Source organism: Aquarana catesbeiana, linkage group LG01, assembly GCF_042186555.1.
Source record: "Aquarana catesbeiana isolate 2022-GZ linkage group LG01, ASM4218655v1, whole genome shotgun sequence".
Taxonomy (NCBI): domain Eukaryota; kingdom Metazoa; phylum Chordata; class Amphibia; order Anura; family Ranidae; genus Aquarana; species Aquarana catesbeiana.
In genome coordinates this window covers 9,661,297-9,677,274 of record NC_133324.1, presented here as the reverse complement: position 1 = coordinate 9,677,274, position 15,978 = coordinate 9,661,297, and positions in this window count along the sequence as shown.

Sequence of the window (15,978 nt, the reverse complement as noted above, 5' to 3'; positions counted from 1 at the left end):
GTACACAATCCACATACTGGTGTAATCTGTAATGGGAGGCATCATTTTTCCTGTACAGAAGGTGAATGACTTATAATTTGATGTGAGTAGGCAAGGTAAGCTTGCCAAGGTGATAAAGGAAAGGGTAATGAAAAGGGGGGAAGGGGGTTAGGGATAGAGCGAGCCAGTCACCATAACAGAAGGACTTTCAAATTTTGACTGTGCATCTAGGGTTTGATAACCAGGGTTCCCATTTATCTCTAAATACTGTGAGACTGAGGTTTGTGATTGCCAGTAATTCCTCCATCTCGCATTGGCGGTTGAGGGTGAGAATGGCATCACTAGGATTAGGTGGATCAATAGTATTCCACTTCCTTGTAATAGTGATTTTTGCTGCTAATAAAAATTGTATGATCATTACTCGGAACTTGGGAAGAAATTTGTGAATGTTCAGGTGCAAGATGGCTAGTTCCGGATGAGGTGCAATGTGTCGGCTACAAATATCAAACATTGTGGAAAAAATCTTGTTTCAGAATGACTGTAGTGATATACAAGACCATAATATATGGTATAGAGTTCCAGATTCTCCACATTTTCTCCAGCACAAGGCCGATTGGGATGGGTAGAATTTGGAAAGTTTGTATGGGGTAAGGTACCAAGAATGTATTACCTTTTGGTAATGTTCCCAGTGGTTAATGCACTTGGATGAGGTATAAGTGGTAGTTAAAGCTTTCACCCAATAGGTGTCTGTGGAGGTTTTTCCCAAAGCCTGTTCCCATTTTAGCATGGTAGTGTTCTTTGAGAAGGGATCTTGGGTGTTGTAGATATTATAAAACAGAGAAATACCCCTTAGAGGGGATGTTGGTTCGAGGAAGAAGGTATACATGGAGACTGGAATTTTTAAGTGTAGAGGTAGCGGATGTTTATGGAGGAAGGAGCGTACTTGTAAATAGGTAAATTGTGCGGGCGGCGGAAGGTCAAAGTGGGTAGATAGGGTTTCATATGTGTGGAGAGATGCATCCTGGTATAGGTCTCTCAAGAGAAGAAGGCCTTTATTTTTCCATAATTTAAGGTCAATGCAGGGTATAAAGTGTTGGAGTACTGACAGTGGAGTAGGGATTTTAAAAAGTGATCCCTTGGGGGAAGATAAGAGGGGAATTTCTGACCATAATTTCATGGAGATTTGTACAGTTGGGATATTAGAGATGGGTGGTGGAGCTCCCATTCTACTAGCAATAAGAGTCAATTGGTAATTTTTATGTGGAACCGCGTTGGATTCCATAAATGCCCACGTTTTATGTTTAGGGGGGTTCCACCAGTATCTAAGTTGATCTAATACCCATGCTTTATATTATGCCATAATATTGGGTACTCCCATTCTACCATTCCTTCTATGCCTTAACATAATATTGAGGGAGCATCTTGGTGGTTTGTGGTTCCAAATAAATTGAGTGAAGAGTTTTTGGGTGGCAAAAAAGGAAGGTTTGTGGTAAGGGGATTATTAAAGTGTGAAAGAGATAAAGGAGTTTTAGTAAGAGCAGCATTTTTAAGGTCGCTATTCTTGCAGCCGTTGAAAGTTCCTGAGTCCTCAGAAGGGATAGTTGTTGAGGCAGTGATTCCAAGAAGGGCTTAAAGTTATGTTCATATAGCTGTGAGGTGTGTGCAGTTAGTTGAATTCCTAAAAATGTCAAAAAGTGGGGGACCACTCAAAGGGGAACCTATTAGTTAGGTAAATTTGCATGCAGAGTGGAACATTAAAACCTAAAATTTGGGACTTTGTGGCGTTTAATTTATAGTAAGATACGGCACTAAATTCTTCCAGAAATTTCTGTGTCTCATGTAGTGATGTTTTGGGGTTAGAGAGCATGAGCATGACATCATCCGCAAATAGGCTAATTTTATGTTCAGTATCGCCAATAGTGATGCCTGTAATGTTAGGATGAGGTCGGAAGCTTTCCGCCAATGGTTCCATAAGGAGCGTAAAAATAATGGGCGATAGGGGACATCCTTGTCTAGTTCCGTTAGTCATTCATATCGGTTTGGAGGTAAGTCCGGAGGTGAGTACAGTGGCCGATGGAGTGGAATAAACAGATAGAATGGCTGTCTGTATTCATCCCATAATACCGAAATTATCAAGCACTGTCTTGAGATATCCCCAGTGGACCCTGTCGAACGCCTTCTCAGCATCCAAGGAGAGGAGCAGAGAAGGCGTCCGAGAGGGACCAGCATGGGAGTAAATTAATGAGACGTTTAGTCCCATCAGGGGCCTGGCGACCTGGAACGAAGCCCACCTGGTCAGGATGGATAAGAAATGGTAAGATTTTTTGCAATCTGATTGCTACAAGTTTGACAAATATTTTAACATTAGCATTTAGAAGAGATATAGGCCTGTAATTTGCAGGGGAGGTGGGGTCTTTGTTGAGTTTAGGGATGGTTACTGTCACGGAACCTCCCACACTCCGCTTGAGTGCTTCCGTCATATACCACTTCCTCCCAGTCTGTATACAGATATTCCAACCTCTCTGAGCACAAACAAGGCGACACTTGCTTCTTGCTACCAAGAACTGTTTATTTAGAACCAGAATACAGTCTTATATACACAGGAGAAGATTACTCTAACAATACAAATGTAACCTAATTAACATGAGCTAATTATCTAATCCTTTATACAGCCTAGGTGATTGAGACATGACCTTTCGCCCAGACTTGTGGGCACCGAGTTTCACACAGTTATATCAACACAATGCAGTCGTCCCATCTCCTACATTATATAGAGGACAATGTCATTAGCTCATTCAATTAACATAAACACAGGTTGATGACACCAGCATCTCCTCACAGGATGTGTCCCAACAGAATGAATCCATTGAAAATCCAGGGCCCATAATCAAAAGGCAACAGGCTTGCATACAGTCCTCTCCAACAGCCTCTGTCCCGGCTAGGTCTGTGACAGTTACGATCACGGCTCTTAACATTTCAGGTGGGAAAGTACAAGAGGAGGAGGCAAGGTCGAATATGGATTGTAGATAAGGAGCAGTTTCAGAGGAAAGATATTTATAGTATTCATTCGAAAAGCCATTGTCACCTGGGGATTTGTGATTGTGTAATTTTGTGATAAGTGAGCAAATCTCTTGGGTAGTAAAAGGTTGGGAGATGGACTGGAGTTTATCGCCATCAAGGTTAGGTAGTTTGATTTTGTTTAAAAAGTTACTAATGAGTACATGAGAGGGTTGGGGAGTAAAGTCATCATTACGGAGGTCATATAGGGACTGGTAATAGTCCGCAAAGGCGTTGGCTATATCCTTTGGGTTAGATAAACTATTCTTAGATTGAGGGTGAACAATAGAAGTAATTTTTTGTTTAGTCTGATTTGCTTTTACTTTTTTGGTCAGCCAGGATCCTGCTTTGTTATGGAGGCCGTAGTAATTGGATTTAAGGTATTTGAGATGGGTTTCATATTTGTAAAGGAGCAGGGACCTTCATTTTTGCCTGTCTTGCAAGATATCTTGTGTGAGACGGGGATTTGGGTTCAACTTATTCTCACGTTTTTTAAAGGTTATAGAATTCAGCACGTCTTCGATCTGCCTCCTTCTCTTTTTTTGACAAATGAAGCCATTTTAATCAGTACCCCCCTCATATAGACCTTATAAGCATTCCACAGTGTAAATCTATTGATATCAGGAGTGTCATTATACCTAAAAAAAGTCATGGTGTTCTTGCACAATCTGTTGGTACAATTCCTTGTCCTCCAGTAGGGAGGTGTTTAGTCTCCATATTGGAGGAGGGGAGTTGCGAAATGTGTCATCAAACTCTAGTGTGATCGAAGCGTGATCTGACCAAGAGATTGTACCAATGTCTGTACGCAGAACATTTTGTAGAGATCTTTTATCAGTAAAGAAAAAGTCAATGTGGGAGTAGGAAGAGTGAGCTGCAGACAAAAAAGTAAAATCCTTCTCCGATCCATGGAAGCAACGCCAGGTATCATACAGCTCGTATTTATGAAGTAAGGGGACAATTGAGTGGCCAGGTCTTCTAGCGAGGGTGGTGGAGTCCATGGTGGGGTTCAGGATAGTAATAAAGTCTCTGCCAATAAAAAGGATACCCTGCATCACTTCCATAGCCTTGGTGAATAGAGGAGTGAGGAATTTTCTCTGTTGAACGCTCGGAGCGTATAGGTTAACTAGAGTAAACACTACTTGATTAAGCTCTCAAATGAGATTGATGTACCGGCCTTGGAGATCCTGGATAGTGCCTATATGACAAAATGCCAGAGTCCTTGACAGCAATAAAGACTCCACAAGCCTTTTTTGGGCCGTTGGCCATGTACAAATGAGAAAAATGTCGAAAGGACACTCAAGGGCACTTGTGGGCAGCGAAATGGGTTTCCTGAGCAAAGATTATGTCAGCTTTGAGAGAGTGTGTTTCTTTCATTAGCGCTGCACATTTAAAGGGGCTGTTGAGGCCCTTAGAGTTCAGTGACATGAATTTTAGAGGCATAGTGAAGAATGTGTACTTACTAAGGTATCATTGCAGAAAAAAACATTGTAGAGAGGAGAGTTAGGGAAAGAGTACCTGGTATGTGGAGATTACGGCCACCGAGGATTAACAATTTATGTAGAGTCAGTTGGTGCGTTGATTGGAGGGTCTCTTGTTGTGATGAGCAGCAGGGGAAACAAATGTGAGTCCAGGTTGAGTTCTGGTAGACATAGCCGTGTAGATGGTGACTGGCTGGATGGTAGAAACTAGAGAAAGAGGGGTCAAACAAAGGAGAAACAAATACAACATACATAAGAAACGCCTGTCAAAACGCAGGCACAATGGACAGCAAGAGCTGCTGTGGTGTCGTGGGGGGGAAATCAAACTGCCAGTGCTATGCACTGAGCCAACGAACCACAAAAAGAAGAGTAAACCAGGTGATTGAGCTCCCAGCCTCACGCTAATACAAAGGTCATGCTGGCGGGGAGAGGTCTAGTTGTAAACAGAAGATTCAAATCAGGGCCATTCTGTTTGTGGTTATTCCGGGATAGGCAAGGCAAGGGGTTGTGCATCTGCAGAGAGTAGTTGCCACTGTTTGAAGAGCTGGATGCCTTTATCCACACTGTATATGGGGTAGGTTTTGCTGTTCCAGGTGACCAGAAGCTTTGTAGGGAAGCCCCATCAATAAATTATACTGTTATTGCAGAGGATTTTAGTGAGCGGGGCAAGCTTCTTTCTGTTCAACGCTGTCTGTTGCGATATGTCCGCATATAGGGATATTCCATTGAATTCCTCTGGCACTGCAGGGCTCCGTTTGGCTGCCACCATGACACATTCTTTGACGTGGTAGTAGTGGATATGTGCTAGGGTGTCTCTGGGTGCAGTGTCAGGTAGAAATTTAGGTTTAGGTATACGGTGGGCTCTGTCCACACAAAGCTCAATATCGCTCAGAGATGGAATGAGGGCCTTCATGAGGCATTGCACATCATTTGTTAAATCGTTTGGTGGAATGAATTCGGGTATTCCCCTAAATTTGATGTTGTTGCGCCGTGAGCGATCTTCGAGGTTCGCCATCTTATATTGGAGGCGTTCCATCTCAGATTCTTGATCCGCATAGGTATCAACAAGGTCATTATGTGCAGAGTACAGATCTGCCATTTTAGTTTCTAAGTGTCGGATTTTGACAGCATGTGTTTGGATAGTCTCATTTAAGGGTGCAAACATGTCTGAATAATCATTAAACAGAGTGCTTCTGAGGGAGAGAAGCATGTTTTTCATGGTATTCTCAGAGATGGATTGTTCTGTGGCTGGGAACATTTCAATTGACATTCCTGGGTGCATGTTCTGCAGAGATACCTGAGGGGGAATGCTCTGCAGTGCAGGGGAGAATGCATCTTCCTCCCTGCACTGTTTAGGTTTCACTGGGCTGCGAGTGGAGGGAGTAGATGGGGGAGAGCATTCTTCCAGCTCCTCAAGCTGGGTGGTAATATGCCTCCCTGCGGCTTGATGGCTGGGTTGGGATCGGGCCGTTACTGTAAAGCTATGGCTGGCGCCATTTTGCCCACCTCCCTGAGGTACCACAGGATAGAAATCCGTGAGGCGCTGTGGCTGCCTATTCGTCTTCCGCCGCTTAGTCATCGCTCCTGCGGGTGACAGGCGCTTCGTTGAGAGTGTGTGGAGCTGGAGGAGACCTCACCCCGTTGTCGCTGAATGTCGCTCAGAGTATGAGGCTGCTGGAGCTCTGAATTATGCAGCCATCTTCTCCGCCGGCCGGACACACCCCCCTCTACCACACAGTTTTTTGACAATTCTCATCTTTGTGATTTTTCCACTGCTCCTCTGTACTGCTTGGATATTAGAAGAAGGGAAGGATTCCCAAAATAGCTTGAAAATGTAACTGTTGTGCAAAAAAATAAAACAAACGTACTCAACTGTGTTGTTGCAAAGGCACTAATATGGCTGCAATGTCCTTCACCTTCTCTTCCCATAAAACACTTTTCAAGCCCTTCCTGCACCTCCCTCTTAATCCCTATCCTCATTTGAAGCTCACCATTAGGGATAAACTTCGTGTTCAAGTCGAACCCATGTTCGACTCGAACATCGGCTGTTCGCCCGTTCGCCGAATTGCGAACGATATGGGCCGTTCGCGCTAAATTCGCGTGGCGCGTCACGGCCCATAATTCACTGCGGCATCGCAGTGCATTGCTGGCTGATGATTGGCCCACCATGCACTATGACCCGCATGCTTGGCCAATCACAGCGCCGTCAGTAGAGAGAGCTGTAATTGGCCAAAGCCAGGGTGGCTTTGGCCAATTATGGCTCAGGGGATTTAGTACACACCCCACACTATATAAGGCCGCCTGCACGGCGGCCCTGTGTAGTGTGTGTTCCGGTGTGCTGAGAGATAGAGAGAGAGAGAGACAGTGTCATTTGATTTGAGTTAGATAGATTAGGCAGAACAGTCAGTCAGTTAGCTGCACTTACAGTGTATTGTGTATATATATGCATCCCAGGTGTTGCATATATATATATACACTGTATTCAGTTTAGCTAGATCCGTTCCTGTTATCTTCTATCTAGACTATTTACATTTAATGCAGTGCGTCCTGCTCACAGTGTTCAGCTAGATCCGTTCCTGCTATTTACATTTAGTGCAGTGCGTCCTGCTCACAGTGTTCAGCTAGATCCGTTCCTGTTATCTTCTAGACTATTTACATTTAGTGCAGTGCGTCCTGCTCACAGTGTTCAGCTAGATCCGTTCCTGCAATTTACATTTAGTGCAGTGCGTCCTGCTCACAGTGTTCAGCTAGATCCGTTCCTGTTATTTACATTTAGTGCAGTGCGTCCTGCTCACAGTGTTCAGCTAGATCCGTTCCTGCTATTTACATTTAGTGCAGTGCGTCCTGCTCACAGTGTTCAGCTAGATCCGTTCCTGCTATTTACATTTAGTGCAGTGCGTCCTGCTCACAGTGTTCAGCTAGATCCGTTCCTGCTATTTACATTTAGTGCAGTGCGTCCTGCTCACAGTGTTCAGCTAGAGCCGTTCCTGCTATTTACATTTAGTGCAGTGCGTCCTGCTCACAGTGTTCAGCTAGATCCGTTCCTGTTATCTTCTAGACTATTTACATTTAGTGCAGTGCGTACTGCTCACAGTGTTCAGCTAGATCCGTTCCTGCTATTTACATTTAGTGCAGTGCGTCCTGCTCACAGTGTTCAGCTAGATCCGTTCCTGTTATCTTCTAGACTATTTACATTTAGTGCAGTGCGTCCTGCTCACAGTGTTCAGCTAGATCCGTTCCTGTTATCTTCTAGACTATTTACATTTAGTGCAGTGCGTCCTGCTCACAGTGTTCAGCTAGATCCGTTCCTGTTATCTTCTAGACTATTTACATTTAGTGCAGTGCGTCCTGCTCACAGTGTTCAGCTAGATCCGTTCCTGTTATCTTCCTACTGACAGGCAGGCTTGTCTGGTTACAGTATATAAAGCTACCTGAAGAAAATTACAGGTGTTCTATTTGATCCTATTAGTACCACGGTCAGGCAGCTAGACTATTTACATTTAGTACAGTGCGTCCTGCTCACAGTGTTCAGCTAGATCCGTTCCTGTTATCTTCCTACTGACAGGCAGGCTTGTCTGGTTACAGTATATAAAGCTACCTGAAGAAAATTACAGGTGTTCTATTTGATCCTATTAGTACCACGGTCAGGCAGCTAGACTATTTACATTTAGTACAGTGCGTCCTGCTCACAGTGTACAGCTAGATCCGTTCCTGTTATCTTCCTACTGACAGGCAGGCTTGTCTGGTTACAGTATATAAAGCTACCTGAAGAAAATTACAGGTGTTCTATTTGATCCTATTAGTACCACGGTCAGGCAGCTAGACTATTTACATTTAGTACAGTGCGTCCTGCTCACAGTGTACAGCTAGATCCGTTCCTGTTATCTTCCTACTGACAGGCAGGCTTGTCTGGTTACAGTATATAAAGCTACCTGAAGAAAATTACAGGTGTTCTATTTGATCCTATTAGTACCACGGTCAGGCAGCTAGACTATTTACATTTAGTACAGTGCGTCCTGCTCACAGTGTTCAGCTAGATCCGTTCCTGTTATCTTCCTACTGACAGGCAGGCTTGTCTGGTTACAGTATATAAAGCTACCTGAAGAAAATTACAGGTGTTCTATCCCAGCTTAGTGCAGCTACAGGCCATTAGTATGTCTGGAAGGCCAAGAAGGAGAGGCAGACAGTCACAAGCCAATAAGAGAGGGCAAGCAGGCTCTGTGTCTAGTGCTGGTCGTGGAGACGGTGCATCCTCATCAGCACGTGGCCATGGGACACGCTTGGCCTTTTTTTCAGCAGCTGGCCGTGTTGAGCCGCAACATGCGGAAGACTTGGTCGAGTGGATGACCAAGCCGTCCTCGTCCTCCTCATCCTCTCTCACCCATGCCCAGGGTGCTTTGTCTGGCAAAGCAGCGGCCTCTTCCCTCAGCTCAATGTCATCAGTGACTCCTTCCCTAGCTCCACCATGTCCTCATGAGGATTCCCTCGAACTGTTTGACCACAGTGTTGGGTACATGCTCCAGGAGGATGCCCAGCGTTTGGAAGGCTCTGATGACGATACTGAGCTCGATGAAGGCAGTAACATGAGCACGGACAGAGGGGGTGCCCAAGAAGGACAGCAATCTGGCAGTCATGCTCCCCCTGCTGCAGCATACTGCCAGGTTTGCTCCAGTGATGAGGAGGGAGGGGATGATGAGGTCACTGACTCAACGTGGGTGCCTGATAGGAGAGAGGAGGAGGAGGAGGAGGAGGAGGAGGAGGAGGAGGAGGAGGAGGAGGAGGCGGCGGCACATCACCAACGAGGCAGGATGCCCTCCAGGGGCCAGCCTAAGGGCAGCACATTGACTGCATCACACCCCAAAGCTCCACATGTGCAGGGCGCTGCAGTCTCTGCGCGATATTCAAAAAGTTCTTTGGTGTGGGCCTTTTTTGAGACGAGTGCATCAGATCGCACCGCTGCTATTTGCAACATATGTCTCAAGCGTATCTTGCGTGGCCAAAACATCTCCCGCTTGGGTACCACATGCTTGACCAGACATATGTTGACCTGCCATGCAGTTCGTTGGCAAGCGTATCTAAAAGACCCACACCAAAGAACAAAGAGGATCTCTCCTTGCTCCTCATCAGCTGAGATTTCCAACCCCACTAGACCTTCAGTCCTCTCTGAGACCTGCAGTGAGAGGAATGAAGGTGTAGAATTAGGTGTGTCACAGCCAAGTACTTTTGGGCAATCTGCTTTTGGTACACCGACGTCAGATTGTACCAGGCAAATTTCCCTGCCCCAGCTGCTGCACCGCCGAAAGAAGTTTGCTCCCAGCCATCCACATGCCCAGCGGTTGAATGCTAGCTTGGCAAAATTGCTAGCACTTCAACTGCTGCCTTTTCAGTTGGTAGACTCTGCCCCCTTCCGTGAGTTTGTGGAATGTACGGTTCCTCAGTGGCAGGTACCCAAACGCCACTTTTTCTCACGGAAGGCGATTCCGGCTCTCTACCGGCATGTGGAAGGCAATGTCCATGCCTCGCTGGACAGGGCGGTCAGCGGTAAGGTGCATATTACCGCTGACTCATGGTCCAGCAGGCATGGACAGGGACGTTACCTAAGTTTCACGGCGCATTGGGTGACTCTGCTGGCAGCTGGGAAGGATGCAGGACAAGGTGCAGTAGTGTTGGAGGTTGTTCCGCCACCACGCCTCCAAAATGCTGATTGTGACACACCTCTCTCCTCCACCCCCTCCTCTTCTTCTTCCTCCATGGCCTCTTCCTCAGAACCAGCGGTGCTCCGTAGGCGTTCAAGGGGCTACGCAAGTACGCAGGCCAAAAGATGCCATGCGGTGCTTGAGCTGGTGTGCTTGGGGGACAGGAGCCACACTGGGGCAGAGGTTCTGTCAGCTCTGCAGGGGCAGGTTCAGAGGTGGTTGACGCCACGCCAACTTAAGGCAGGAATGGTGGTTTGCGACAATGGCACCAACCTCCTCTCTGCCCTCCGACAGGGACAAATGACCCATGTGCCCTGTTTGGCTCACGTCCTTAACTTGGTGGTGCAGCGGTTCTTGGGCAGGTACCCGGGCTTACAGGATGTCCTGAGGCAGGCCAGGAAAGTCTGTGTGCATTTCCGCCGGTCATATAATGCCAGTGCTCGGCTGACGGACCTCCAAAAGGAGTTTAACCTGCCCAAGAACCGCCTAATCTGTGACATGCCCACCAGGTGGAACTCAACGTTGGCCATGCACGCAGCAGAGGGCCATCAATGAGTACCTGTGCGACTATGGCACCAGGACAGGGTCAGGGGAGCTTGTTTTTTTTTCCCCACGCCAGTGGGCCATGATCAGGGATGCATGCACTGTCCTGTCACCATTCGAGGAGGCCACGAGGATGGTGAGCACTAACAGTGCATGCATCAGTGACACTGTCCCCCTTGTCCACCTGTTGGAGCACACGCTGCGTGGAATAATGGACAGGGCACTTGAGGCAGAACAGAGGCAGGAAGAGGAGGACTTCCTTAGCTCTCAAGGCCCCCTTTATCCAGACAGTGTTCCTGCGTGCCCGCCGATCACACAGGAAGAGGACGAGGAGGAAGAGGAGGAGGAGGAGGAGGAAGATTGTGTCAGTATGGAGGTGGAGCCTGGCACTCAGCATCAGCAGCAGTCTTTAAGGGATCAGTCCCAAGAAACACATGGACTTGTACGTGGCTGGGAGGAGGTGGCTGCGGACCATGTCGTTCTTAGTGACCCAGAGGACTCCGGACCGAATGCCTCAGCAAACCTACGCTGCATGGCCTCCCTGATCCTGCAAAGCCTGCGTAAGGATCCTCGTATTCGTGGTATCAAGGAGAAGGACCAATACTGGCTGGCAACCCTCCTTGATCCACGTTACAAGGGTAAGGTTGCGGACCTTATCTTGCCATCGCAGAGGGAGCAGAGGATGAAACATCTTCGGGAGGCCTTGCAGAAAGGTCTGTGCAACGCGTTCCCAGAGACTGGGAGGTTACAAACTCCTGTTTCTGGACAACGTGTTGCTGAGGCTTCGGTCAGTCAAAGAAGGAGCGGTGGAGAAGGTGGCCGTCTGACCGATGCGTTCAGACAATTTTTTGGTCCGCAGCCCCAAGGTATGATCGGTTCCAGCAACCATCGCCAGCGTCTGTTTTACATGGTGCAGGAATACCTAGGGGCAAGATCAGACTTGGACACCTTTCCCACCGAAAATCCTCTGGGTTACTGGGTCTTAAGGATGGATCACTGGCCAGAGCTTGCACAGTATGCAATTGAGCTACTGGCCTGTCCTGCATCCAGCGTTCTTTCGGAACGCACATTCAGTGCTGCTGAAGGCGTGGTAACCGATCACAGGGTGCGTCTGTCCACCGACTCGGTCGATCGGCTGACCTTCATAAAAATGAATGAGTCTTGGATCACCACCAGCTACCAAGCACCTGATGCTGATGTAACCGAATAATTTTTTTTGAAATCTCAGATCCCTTCAAAGACTGCCTATGCTGATGCTGAGTGACTATCCCTGAGTAATTATCCTCTTCCTCCTCAATCATCACGCTGATAGCTTGTAAGAACATTTTTGGTTCTGGGCGCCACCACCAGTGCCTAAGGCACAATTTTTCAGCCCCTGTTTAACAGGGGCGTGTAATTACAATTTTTGATGTAATACTTTGCAGCAGGGCTCATTCCTGCGTTCCAACTAGAGTGTCTGTGAGGGGTTGCAGTGTTGTGGCACCAGCACCAGTGCCTAAGGCCCAATTTTTCTGCCCCTGTCTAACAGGGGCGTGTAATTACAATTTGTGATGCAATACTTTGCAGCAGGGCTCGTTCCTGCGTTCCAACTAGAGTGTCTGTGAGGGGTTGCAGTGTTGTGGCACCAGCACCAGTGCCTAAGGCCCAATTTTTCTGCCCCTGTCTAACAGGGGCGTGTAATTACAATTTTTGATGCAATACTTTGCAGCAGGGCTCGTTCCTGCGTTCCAACTAGAGTGTCTGTGAGGGGTTGCAGTGTTGTGGCACCAGCACCAGTGCCTAAGGCCCAATTTTTCTGCCCCTGTCTAACAGGGGCGTGTAATTACAATTTTTGAAGCAATACTTTGCAGCAGGGCTCGTTCCTGCGTTCCAACTAGAGTGTCTGTGAGGGGTTGCAGTGTTGTGGCACCAGCACCAGTGCCTAAGGCCTAATTTTTCAGCTCCTGTTCAACAGGGGCATGTAATTACAATTCTTGATCTAATATTTCACAGCAGGGCCCTGTGAGGGCTTACGTTGTTGTGGCCACAACAACACCTAAGGCCCAAATTTCTGCTGAGTATATAGGGCAGGCCCCTACTTTCAAACATCTAACTTACAAATGACTCCAACTTGCAAACGGAAGGAGACAACAGGAAGTGAGATGAAATCTACCCCTAGGAAGGGAAATTCTCTCCTGTAAGAGTTAATATGGGAAAAACATTTCTCCTTTCCACTGATGCTTTCCAATCCTTGTTCCACAAAAAACCCCAAATTCTCAAAAAACTTTTGTCATTGGGCAAAAAGTGAGGTGAAATCTTCTAAAGAGTATGAAAGACAGCAAAACAAATGTCACAGGGGTGATAACCCTTCCCTATGTTTTCCAAAAAGCTTAAAAAAGATATTTTGGCTGGAGCTAAACACGTTAAAAATGTACCCGTTCAAAATGACAAACAGATTCTACTTAACAACAAACCTACAGTCCCTGTCTTGTTTGCACCGCCTGTATACTGCTGTTCAGAGTATATAGGGCCTGGTGGCCCCACACCTTTCCTTATTTTAATTTGGGTGCGGGGTTCCCCTTAATATCCATACAAGACCCAAAGGGCCTGGTAATGGACTGGGGGGTACCCATGCCGTTTGTCTCACTGATTTTCATCCATATTGCCATGACCCGACATGACATTAAACCCGCAAGCAGTTTTAAATGAGATTTTTTCCTTTAAAAATGACATTTGGTGCAGGGACTGTTCTAAACATGAGAAACACGCGTCACTTTACAGGCATACTATAGACACCCCCCAGGTACGATATTTAAAGGAATATTTCACTTTTTTTTTTTTACTTTAAGCATCATTAAAATCACTGCTCCCGAAAAAACGTCCGTTTTTAAAAGTTTTTTTTGCATTGATACATGTCCCCTGGGGTAGGACCCGGGTCCCCAAACCCTTTTTAGGACAATACCATGCAAATTAGCCTTTAAAATGAGCACTTTTGATTTCGAACGTTCGAGTCCCATAGACGTCAATGGGGTTCTAACGTTCGTGCGAACTTTCGGTCCGTTCGCGGGTTCTGGTGCGAACCGAACCGGGGGGTGTTCGGCTCATCCCTACTCACCGTATTCCTTTCTTTTCTCCAGTTTCTCTGCACTGTGATTTATCTGCCTCTGCACTTGGTGTCACTCTTCCTTTATGAATTTTCTGCCCAGCTACCTTATTTTCTTTTCTTTGAAATGCTCAATATCATTCTTGGTGACTTTAACATCCCTAATAATGTTTATACCCCAGCTACCTCCCAACTCCTCAACCCGACCTCTTCCTCTGGACTAACACAATAGACACACACTTCTGCACTCCATGCAACTTCCCAAACACCCATTTACCTCTCTCTGTCCATAATCTTATCTGTTCCTTACTCTCCATATCTTTACCCCCCTATCCCTCCTAGAAGCAAACCTGCAAAAATCTTCACCACTTTAGCCCTTCTCTTATCTACAATGCAACAGATCACTTTTATAACCCAAATAGGACTAATCAATCCAGAGAGTGCTGGAAGTCAGTCCTCTCTAGCCAGACTACCCTGAAAATTTTCACCCAACATGGATGAGAACCCCTGAGTACTCAACAATGTCTTCAAACTGTCCCCTTTAAAGTGACCAAAACTCAAATACTGGAGGAATATACCTGCCATCCATGACACATTTCTGTACACCCCCCCCATCCCTACTACCAGCAAACCCATAGAAATCTTCACCACTTTAGCCCTTCTCTTATCTACTCTGCAACCAAATATCCTTTATTACCAAAGATTACACCTGTCCTTCCCTGACATTGCCAATTCTGTCTACAATAGCTCAGTCTCACCATCCTTGGAAACAATGCCCCTCCTCCACCACCACACACAGAATTAGTGGTAGTATCACTACCACCACTAGATGACAAACGTGTGACAGCTTGTTTTAAATTGTCAACAAGTCAGTGGGGATTCTGGTGTTGTTGATCAAATGGTTTCATCATCATATTTGGCTCTCTGTGACAAAAGACTGTCCAAGTCCAGTGACAGGAAAGAAGCCCCAAACCAAGATATTACCTTCACCATGTTTCACAGAAGGGGAATGTTTTGGTAGTGATACGCTTTATTTTTTAAAATAGCATTTCATGTTCTATTATACTGTCCTTTATTACATTCATTCATAGAATAGTGCTCTGTGGTCATTGTGGCCATTTGAACACTTTAGGAACAGTTGTTAAGTTGCTCTTAAAGTAGAACTATAAGAAAAACTTTTTTTTCCATTTTGGATAGAGTAAGGGAGGGTTATAACCCCTGTCATATATATATATATTTTTTTTTTTTTTTGCTGTGTCCCATTGCTGGAGATTTCCCTTCACTTTATGTCTTATAGCCAAACAGTAAGTGAGAGGAAATCCCTGCAAATTAAAGGAATTCCTTGGGGAACCCCAGGTCACCAGAACTGTCCCCATTAGAAAATTCCTCCTCTATTGCCCCGTACACACGGTCGGGCTTTGTTCGGACATTCCGACAACAAAATCCTAGGATTTTTTCTGACGGATGTTGGCTCAAACTTGTCTTGAATACACACGGTCACACAAAGTTGACGGAAAATCCCATCGTTCTGAACGCGGTGACGTAAAACACGTACGTCGGGACTATAAACGGGGCAGTGGCCAATAGCTTTCATCTCTTTATTTATTCTGAGCATGCGTGGCACTTTGTCGGTAAGATTTGTGTACACACGATCGGAATTTCCGACAACGGATTTTGTTGTCGGAAAATTTTATATCCTGCTCTCAAACTTTGTGTGTCGGAAAATCCGATGGAAAATGTGTGATGGAGCCCACACACGGTCGGAATTTCCGGCAACAAGGTACTATCACACATTTTCCGTCGAAAAATCCGACCGTGTGTACGGGGCATATTACTTTTCTGGGGACAACCCAAAAATGTGTGATTTTCTATTACTTTCACTTTCAATGATAATGGTAAACAGGCCAACTAGAGAGGGGGGATCTCCCTAACTGGGGCACAGACAGTATTAAAAACTGACAAGCATTCTAATCCCTCTCCACTCTATAGAAAAAACTAAAAAAAAAGTTTTGCCTTTATTTATACTTTAAGACATCTCTACGGGTCTTTAACTGACCTCCTATGTTTTGCCGTGAACTTTTCAGCAAATTTCCTGTATCTTAATTTTAACATCAAGGCCTTTAGATATGCTTTTGTGGCCCTT